Below are 10,880 nucleotides of genomic sequence, written 5' to 3' on the forward strand. Positions count from 1 at the left end.
AAACTGGGTATCACATGGAAAAGAATAAAGTTGCAATCCTATCTCAAATCATATATAAATCTAACTCTCAATATTTCAAAGAATTAAATCTAAGGGTGAAAACACTAAATCTTTTACAAGACATGTAGCAGTAAGTCTTTACATCTTTAGTTAGGCAATTGTTACTTAGATGAGACATAAAAGGTGTACGCAGCAAAATAGAAAACACATGAACCTGACTTTTGTCTAAAAATAAAATATGCTTATATATTTATTAAACATAATTCAGTTTCTCTTAAAATATGAACAAATTACTTCACATTCCACATTTAACTTCTGCACCATTTTTAGAGGGATTTTTTTAAATCCCAGGTTAGTATATCAAGATATTTAAAATTTTGCCTATGAAGAAACATGGTAAACACTTCCACGATCAAAAACAATGGAATCTTCAGCAAAAGATTAGTCTATTTAATGTAAACAAAAACTATTTTATAGGTCTAAATTAAAGAGAAATTGAAATAAAGAAAAATATTCATCTTGTATTATTAATTTTTATTTTTTATCAGTTTTTATTCTACTGAAGAATATGGATTGTCTTGTTTTAGGAAACATCTTAGGATGACTCCTTTAATCATTTTTATTTTTTAATCCTTCTTTATCGGTGAGATACCTGACTTTCAAATAGTTGTTCTGGGATTCCTCCTGACTCCCAAGTAACTCCTTAGGGAATGTCCTCAATGATCAGATGGTAAAAGGGGAGGCTATGACCAGGAAATATTCTGGGTTTTCTACCTACACTCAAATGAGAACATCTGTCCTTTATCAGCTTCGAAAACGTTTGAAAACATGTAGTAGCATAAAGTACTTTCATATGAAGAATTTAGGATAGGATAAAATACAGAGGGCAAGTTTTTCAGTTTCGTGAATCAGGAAACCATAACATGAGTATACATCTTTATTTTATTATCTAAACATAGCTAATGTTGTCTACTTTTGTTTGTTTGTAATTTGATTCTTTACCAGACTAGATCTTTTTCCTCTCAGTTATAAGTAGGCTTCATGTGCATACATCTCTGGATCTGCAAGAACAAAATTTTAGTGTTTGAATTCATTTTAGCAATCCTAATCTCAGATCCAACTTTCATGTTGATGCCTTTAGAAATAAAACAAATAAACTTTTCATTTCTCAAGTACAGAAGAGTCCAGTTTTCTTCATACGTTGAATGTGATGGACAATATGGGCTGAAGAGTTTGCCAGAGGAAGAAACATGTTTGGTCTTGGAATTAACATGTATAATATTACAGTACACTCTAGATTATCCATTAAATCAAAATCATTGTGATATCATCCTGACCCAAATGGAATATTGGGAAGCTTCTGTTTCAGAACTAATTTTTCTGAGGAGTTTTCCGGATCATCCATTGCTTTGTTCCCTTACTGGAATGGATAAAAAGCTATAAAGCATCATTTTTCTAGGAAATTATTGGAAATGAATTGATCTATTGCTTCTAGACAAGAAAATCATGTTAATCTAAAACAAAATGTGCTTTTCAGTGGAGATGATCCAAAGAGAAATTAAGATGATTAATTCAAGGCAAGAACAAGTCTGATGGCTGATTAGATTCCTGGCTGAATGTAGTGAAAACCTTCTTGATAATCATTAAGTGATAGGAGCAACAAGGACCATGTTTGATCACAGAAATATAGAAGATGGCATCAGAAGCTACAAGGATATCTACTATCCTTTGTTCATCCCAGTATCTGGCTTAGTTTATCAAGATTTTGTACAAATGTTCTGTTAGAGTACCTACTTAAACACTTACAAAATGGCAAGAGTCATCACTAGCAGCTAGAATCTAGATAGTTTTATTTGATAATTTATTTATAAGGATTTAAGAATCAGTTCATTCGGCCGAGCGCCGTGGCTCACGCCTGTAATCCCAGCACTTCGGGAGGCTGACGTGGGCGGACCATGAGGTCAGGAGATCAAGACCATCCTGGCTAACACGGTGAAACCCCGTCTCCACTAAAAATACAAAAAATTAGCCGGGTATGGTGGCGGGTGCCTGTAGTCCCCGCTACTCGGGAGGCTGAGGCAGGAGAATGGTGTCAACCCGGGAGGCGGAGCTTGCAGTGAGCCGAGATCACACCACTGCACTCCAGCCTGGGCCACAGAGCGAGACTCCATCTCCAAAAAAAAAAAAAAAAAAAAGGATCAGTTCATTCTAAACTTTGTACTGACAAATTGGAATGATTCTCAAACCAAGTACCAGGAAACTGAGATGACATAAAATTTTTCTAGAAAGTGAAAGTTACTGCTGAGTCTAAAATTTCACCTACTCCAATTCTGAACTTAAATGCCAGCCACAGTTTCCAGTTATTTCTACATCAAATTGGATATTTTTTTTACTCTCAGTGACTTCAGAACAGACTTCTTATGATTCATCACATAGGTAATATATGTTAGCATTGTTTCATCTGACCATATCATGCATCAATTAAAACAGTAGGCAATATTACATACTAAATGATAGTCATTTTTTATGTTTTATGTTTTTGTTTCTATGTTGGATATTTTCCTTTTGTATTATAATATTTTTCCCAGTTAGAAACAATGGTTTTAACTTTTATTTTTAAAAATTCAAATTTTCAATCAATAGGTAAATTCCAATTGAAAAATCAAACAATGCGTAACCTTTATTTCATGTATATTCCTAATAGAATATTAAGTATTGATAATTAGTGAATAGGAGCTGTGGTATTAACATGGACACAACTAGGCTGTTGAAATCCTGCCTGTTATTTATTTGTAAATAAACAATTAAAACCTGCCAGTGCTGTCGAAAATTTTCAATTTTTTTTCCCCTTGTTCAGGGGACAAACTACATTCATGAGTTTGGTGATGTGACTTCTCAAATGAAAGCTGGCTAAAAAAAGTTTATTTCAAATGAAAATTTTCTACTAAATACGCTGATGGAACAATGGAAGTAAAGCACATTCCCACAAAGAGAGATGGAAACTGCTCCATAACTTGTAATGAGAACTGTGTGGGTGCTGTAAATTGAATTTGAACCATGGGAACTTTTGTCTGACATTGAAAAGAATCTGAAATTAAACAGGATAATAAAAATTTGTCTAAGCATATTTTGGCAACTATTTCAGCAGCACTTATTTCTGGGCAGCTTTTGTGGGTCATTCGGCAATATCATTCTCTATAGGTTTTCAATGAATTGCTCTTAGTAAATTGGATGTCAGCGATTTTATTTTGGAAAACTTCTTTATACTTCAATGATGCTTTGAACTTTTAATTTATGACCCAAATTGTATAATAGGAGGTAGTCTAAGCAGAGTGTTGCCAGGAAAAGCTATTTCCAATAATACAGCTGAGAAGATATTCTGAAAAATCCTTCTGTTATGAAACACTGCAGATTGGCTATTAAAAATTGATTTACATCATTTTAAATATATGTCCTTGATGGAAGCAAACTAAAGGGAATATTCAAAGCTAAAAATAAAACAGGCAAAATCAAGGAAGCTAATGGTCTCCAATGCTAATAAATACCCTGAGAATCCAAAGACCTTAATATGTTGAAGGCAGTCTTGAGAAAATAAGGGAGAGCCTTGGATAAACACACAATGAGGTGTAGAGTCTAAAACTTCTACATCTATTCTGTCCAAAATGATTTACATATTCACTGAGATAAAGAACTAGAAAAATAAAATTCACTTCTTAAAAGAAATAACAAGGAGATGTCTCTGTTTCTCCATGGTTTAAAGTGTTGGAAAAAACTCTCTCCAAAATCTCACAAGTACAATGAGCTCCTCAGGGAGTGCTGTGGTCACTAGTTACATCATTATATACTCCCTTAATAAAAGATGCATATTTAATTCTCTACCATTAAAAACTTTAGTCTACAATTTAAACTCTTTCCAAATAAATTTCTATTTCCATATGCTTTCATCACTAAATCCTGCCCAAATTTGAAAAAGCAATAAACATTACAGAAACTTCTCCCAAAAACTGGGAAAAAGAAAGCTCTTCCCAACTTATTATTGTATAAGGCCTTAATACCAAAATTTAATAAGGAACAGAAAGTAAAGTGATAATCTGTTTTTTTCAGTGAACATAAAAACAAAATCCTAAACAAAAATTTTTAGAAAATCAACTCCTACAACATAAAAAACCAATAGAGAAACCAAACAAAAATATTTATATTGACCAGGATTTATGTAGGAATGCAGTGGTAGATAAACTTTCAACCACATTATCAAAACAAAAAGGTAAAAAAAAAATAGTATGATCTTAATAGATGCAGAAAAAAATCTAAAATCTAAAATAAAAAATGTAGCATCTGTCCATTAATATAAACCTTCTCAAACAAGAAAAGAGCAGGGATACTCTCTCAAAGGCTATTTACAGACAGAAACACAAACAATGTGAGGAGTAAATAAAACACATTAATAAAAAATATTGAATGCTTATCATCTGGGATCATAGATTGAACAAAGATGACTGCTATAACACTTTTGTTTATTATGGTACTGAAACGCAAAACCATTGCATTATATCAAGAAAATATAAGGTTAAGTAGTATTATATAAGGAGGAAATATTTGAATTTTGATGGAAAAAAATAAACTTTTATTTTTCAAAATAATTTGATGACCTGCATAGAACACAAAAGGTTTTCTGAAAAACAGCAATACAAATAAACAGGGTATCTAAACTCAATTTGCTTAGTTTAGGCCTGAAAAAAGAATCTCAATTACATTTTTATATCTGTCAGTAAAATTAAAAAAATATAATTAAAATATATTAAAGTTAAACATGTAAACGGAAACAAGGATATTTAGATATGAATATAACAATGATATAAACTTTACCCAGAGAAAAATTTAATTCTCAATGAAGATTATTAGAAAAGATCTAGTTATGTAAAGATAATTTGCTTATGGGTGTGAAAGACCCATTACTGTAAAGATATCAATTCTCTGTTTATTGATAAATTGAATGCAATTTAAAAATTTTTACGTGGTGTTTACTTATAAAGAACATTGACAAGCTGAACCTGAATGTTATAGAAAAGCAAAATAATAATGCTACCAAGACACTCCTGAGGACAAGTAAGCAGGGTGGCCTGTCATTCTAGTTATCAATCTGTTATAAAAACTGCAGTGATTAAAATACTGTGTCGTGAACATCATCATTTTTAAAAAGATCTAAGGTAGTTATTAGTGAACCCAGAAATTCAATATTACTTAGGTTATGTGAGAAGTAGAGTGTGTTTCAAAAGCCTAATTCTAACGTTGGCATAATAAATTCATATTCCAATGCAGCAGTAAGGAGTTGATGCCACCTTTCAGCTGCTGGAACAATGTCAGTGGATGCCTGCTAAAATTCAAATCTTAAATAAGGTCAAATGTTTCACCACATACTATCAAAATGTCAAGATTTTAATTGAAAGTTACTCATTATAGCAAGAATCTATAAGATCTCATGTTAAATAAAATGAGAAAATTAACAGATAATAAAACTAAGATGACAGAAATATTTAAATGATCACAAAAGAAATTTAACACAGCCATTATTAACTGTTTCAACAAGCAATTACAAATACATTTGAAACAAATGGAAAGAAAAAGAAAGTATGGCACAGAAATAGAAAGACACATGAAAAAAATAGAAGATTAAATATGTGGAAACTTTAAAACTGAAAAATTCAGTAGACAAAATAAAAATATATTTAAGTGTACTTGTATACTGAATATTGCAATATTAAAAAAAATCTAAATAAATAGCACCACAAAGTTTATACATTGGAAGAATTATGGTGAAGATGTAAATTCTACCCAAATTGAGAGAAATGTTCATTGCAATTCCTCTGAAAATGCCTGTAAGACTTTTCCAGACAAAAGTTAGTACTGTAAAAGTTTTATTGTAAAAGTTATATAGAAATAAGAGGAAATGAAAATAGCTAAAGCAACACTATAGATAATAAAATGAGTAGACTCACTCTAGTCAATACGAAAACTTAACTATGTAGCTACTGTACTCATGACGGTATGGTTTTGAGAAGTAGAGATACAACAAAGATAAACAAAACAGAATGGAGTACCCAGAAATAATTTCCAAACAAGGACAGCCACCCGAGTTTTCACAAAGGTACAAAACAATTCCTGGAGTAAGGATGGTACTTTTAACGAAGGTGCTGAAGCCACTGGCAATTTATAAGGGAAATAAAAAACCATACCCTACATTAACATTACATAAAAATCAATCATAGACTTAAATATTAAATATGCCTTGGTTCAAGGGATAGAAAGTCACCAGTAAGGATGGCAATGCCAGTGGAACCAAGCTGCTTGAGGCTCTGGACTGCATCCTACCACAAACTTGTCCAACTGACAAGCCCTTGGTGGTATTGGTACTTTTCCTGTTGGCCAAGTGGAGACTGGTGTTCTTAAACCTGGTATGGTGGTCACCTTTGCTCCAGTCAATGTTACAACTGAAGTAAAATCTGTCGAAACGCACCATGAAGCTTTGAGTGAAGCTCTTCCTAGGGACAATGTGGGCCTCAATGTCAAGAAAGTGTCTGGCAAGGATGCTCGTCCTGGCAACGTTGCTGGTGACAGCAAAAATGACCCACCAATCGAAGCAGCTGGCTTCACTGCTCAGGTGATTATCCTGAACCATCCAGGCCAGTTCAGCACTGGCTATGCCCCTGTGCTGGACTGCCACACAGCTCACATTGCATGCAAGTTTGCTGAGCTGAAGGAAAAGATTGATATCTGTTCTGGTAAAAAGCTGGAAGACGGCCCTAAATTCTTGAAGTCTGGTGATGCTGCCATCATTGATATGGTTCCTGGCGAGCACATGTGTGTTGAGAGCTTCTCAGACTATCCACTTCTGGGTCACTTTGCTGCTCATGATATGAGACAGACAATTGCCGTGGGTGTCATCAAAGGATTGGACAAGAAGGCTGCTGGAGCTGGCAAGGTCACCAAGTCTGCACAGAAAGCTGAGAAGGATAAATGAATATTATGCATAATACTTGCCGCCCCGGTCTTAATCAGTGGTGGAAGAACAGCCTCAGAACTGTTTGTTTCAATTGGCCATTTAAGTTTAGTAGTAAATGACTGGTTAATGATAACGATGCATCGTGAAACCTTCAGAAGGAAAGGAGAATGTTTTGTGGACCACTTTGGTTTTCTTTTTTGGGTGTGGCAGGTTTAAAGTATTAGTTTTTAAAATAAGTACTTTTTAATGGAAACAATTTGACCAAAAATTTATCACAGAATTTTGAGACCCATTAAAAAAGTTCAATGAGAAAAAATTTACTATTAGACTTTTAGGATATAACATAGGGAAAAACCTTTACAATCTACAGTTTTTAAAAAAGTTTTTATATGTAACACCAGGAACAAGATCAGTTAATAAAAAAATAAATTGACTTCATCAAAATTAAAATATTTTTGTGCGTGCGTTATTTTGTAAAGAGAATGAAAAGACAAGCTACAGACGGAGAAAGTATTATAAAAGCACATATCCGAAAAAGGACTTATATCTGGAATATGTAAAGAACTCTCAAAATGCAACAATAAAAAATCCAATTACAAAATGTCCAAAGATACATAGAGACAATTCACTGAAAACAACATTCGTATGATAAATAAGCACATCAAAAGATATCCAACATCACTAGCCATTAGGGAAATGCAAATTAAGACTACAAAGTGATATTACTACACACCTATTAGAACAGCAAAAATTTTAAAAAATTGACGTGACAATACCAAATCTTGGTGAGGATACAAAGAAACTGAATGTCTCATATACTGTTGGTAGAAATGTAAAATGGAACAGCCGCTTTTAGCAGTAGCTTAAAAAGTGGTTTGGAAATTTTGTAAAAAAACTAAACATATGCTTATCATATGATACAGCAATTGCACTCCTAGCCATTTAAGCCAGGGAGCTGAAAATGTGTGTCTATGCAAATATCTCTACACAAATATTTATAGTACCTTTATTTATAACAGCCCCAAACTGGAAACAACCAAAGTGCTCCCTTATGGACAAGTGGTTAAATAAACTTGGTACATCCATATAATAGAGTATGATTTAGCAACAAATAGTAACCGACTGCTGATGCAATCAACAGCTTGAACGAATCTTGAGGCCATCATGCTGACTGAAAACAGCTAATCTTAAAAAGGTCACATAGTATGTAAAACTTCTTACATAACAATAAAAAGTGGCCAAATCATAGAAAAGAAAAAACAAATTAGTGGTTGCTGAAAGGTAGAGTTAGGGCCTATGAGAAGATGGTGAACGGGACTGTAAAGAAATAGCACGAGGGGAATATTTATGATAATGGGAGAGTTCTATGGCTTGACTGTGGTGATGTTTACACCAGCCTACACGTGTGATTGCACCATGTAGAGCTACACTCATACATTGTACCAATGTTCGCTGATAGTCATTGTTGATTTTATTTTCGTATACTTGATATGCCATCTATATATTATTTTGTTTGCCTTCCAAGCAACAACATGGTCAAATAAACATTGTGGATATAATTTATAGAAAAATAACTTAGGTTACTACTTTTACAATTCTATAGTTACCACTGCTATTGGACCAAAGGCCTAGTAAAAAAATATAAGGTGAAGTATACAACTATGCAATATGAAGAACCTCCCTACCTGGTAGGAGGTGGGCTGTTGATTGCTGACATGGTCTTCTACAAGTCTAATGTAACTTAAGGCAGTAGCTCCTTCACTGATTGTGCATTCTTCACTGTCTGAACTAATTCTATTCAAATGCGGGCAGGTTTGTATAAGAATGGCAACAGAAATCCAGATAAAGTCACGTGTTGTCTTTTCTGTTTTATGTCCTCCTTTGCACTGCTTTTTGGCTAATGAAGCTATAAACCAAATGAGAGTAACCTTGAAATATGTCTTCATCATCCATGCCAGTTTTTACCTTTGGGATCTAGTCCATCTACATGGAAAGATTTAGCTAAAGGTACAGTCTGGCTAAAAACATCCTGAGATGCATATTTTCTTTGCAATTTTTTATTTAGGTGAAACTGACAATATAAAAATTAACCATGTCAAAGTGAACAATTAAATGGCATTTAGCACCAATCAAATTAAACAATTAAACGGCATTCGCTCTGTTGTAAAACTACCTCTTCTATCTAGTTTCAAAAAATCTTCATCGTTACAAAATAAACCTTCATATTCATTAAATAGTTGCTTCCCCACCTCCTCCAGCTCCTGGAAAGCACCAATCTGCATTTTGTGCTGTTGTAAACATATCTGTAAATGTATTTGTTTGAATACCTGATTTTAATTTTGTGGGGATATATATGAAGGCGTGGAATTTTGGGGTTATTTGGTAATTCTGTGTTCAACTTTTTGTTTTGTTTTGTTTGATTTTAGAGAGCGAGGTCGTGATCTGTCACCCAGGCCGGAGCAAGCTCCATAGTGTAATCATAACTCACTGTACCCTCAAACTTCTGGGCTCAAGGGATCCTCCCATTTCAGCCTTCCAAATAGCATGTGCCACCATGGCCAACTAATTTTTGTTTTTAATTATGTTTTGTAGAGACGAGGCTCTTGCTTTGTGGCTCAGGCTGGTCTCGAACTCCTGGGCTCAAATGATCCTTCTGCCTGGGACTCCCAAAATGTTGTAATTACAGGTGTAAGCCACCGCTCCCAGCTGTGTTTAACTTTTTGAGGACCAACTTTATCCGATAAGGGTTGCACCGTTTTACATTCCCATCAGCAACACATAAGATGTCCAATTGTTCCACATCCTTCCCAGACTATTATTCTAAGTATTTTTTTTGTCTGTCTCTTTGTTTTTTGATAGCTATCTCAGTGGGTTGAAGTGGCACCTTATTTTAGTTCTGATTTACATTTCCCTAATGTCTAATGATGCTGAGCATCTTTTTATGTGCTTGCTGGTCATTTGTACGGCTTCTTTGGAGAACACTTGTTCAAATTCTTTGCCTATTTTTTTTAAATGGACTGTATTTGAGTTGTTATGAACTCAATATATATGCTGAATATCTTATCAGATGTAAGTTTTTCTAAAGTTTTTTCCATAATAGAGCTTGGCTCTGTACTTTCTTCATTGTTTCCTTAAATGCACACAGTTTAAAATTTGATAAAGTCTAAATTATCTTTTTTTGTTATTGTTTGTGCTTTTGTTGTCTGGGCTCTAATTGTGAAATAACTGTTTTAAAGAAGTCTCTTCCTGTTTTAATGAAATAATTAAGAGTTCAGTATATTTTAAGACTCAATTTCATGTTAGCTTCTATAATTTTACAGGTAAAATTTTAGCTACCTTTTTGTATCATAGACAAGTCATGGTCCATTTTCAAATATAATATGTCAAAATGTTTATGAGTGCAAATGCAAATAAATTATTAATACAATTCTTATGCTCATTAAATATGGTTACTTTGTACCTAGAATATTCTGGAATATCTCCCTTTAGACCATGAATCTGTGGTTTTGAGAATTAATTTAAAATATTTTCAAAAACCTTTGAATCTGTAAAAGAACAATTTTCAAATTGGAAGGCACATGAGGTAGCAGAAAGATTGAGGAGCAGAGATGATCAGAATTCTTCATTCCAAGCCTCCTTCAGTGATTTGCTATTTGACCTCAGGCAATTTACTTATTTACACGGAGTTATCATTTTTCTAAATCAATAACTGGTATTTGGAAACCATACCTAATTATCTTAAAGAGAGTTTTTTTCCACAATAAAAAGACACATTGAAAAGTTTAAAAAGAGTAATAATTAGCACAGGTTAAATCAAGGGAAGATTTGCTGTCATTTGTCTGATATTGAAACAGCAGGAGATAAAAAGTGGGTGTCAAAA

At 33.5% G+C, this 10,880-nt stretch overlaps 1 pseudogene; it reads left to right on the plus strand.

The window, feature by feature from the left end:
* The first annotated feature begins 6,281 nt into the window (after positions 1-6,281).
* Positions 6,282-7,018, plus strand: LOC101126901 (elongation factor 1-alpha 1-like; annotated as a pseudogene).
* Positions 7,019-10,880: the final 3,862 nt, after the last annotated feature.

The sequence above is a fragment of the Gorilla gorilla genome, chromosome 22, assembly GCF_029281585.2.
Source record: "Gorilla gorilla gorilla isolate KB3781 chromosome 22, NHGRI_mGorGor1-v2.1_pri, whole genome shotgun sequence".
Lineage (NCBI taxonomy): Eukaryota > Metazoa > Chordata > Mammalia > Primates > Hominidae > Gorilla > Gorilla gorilla.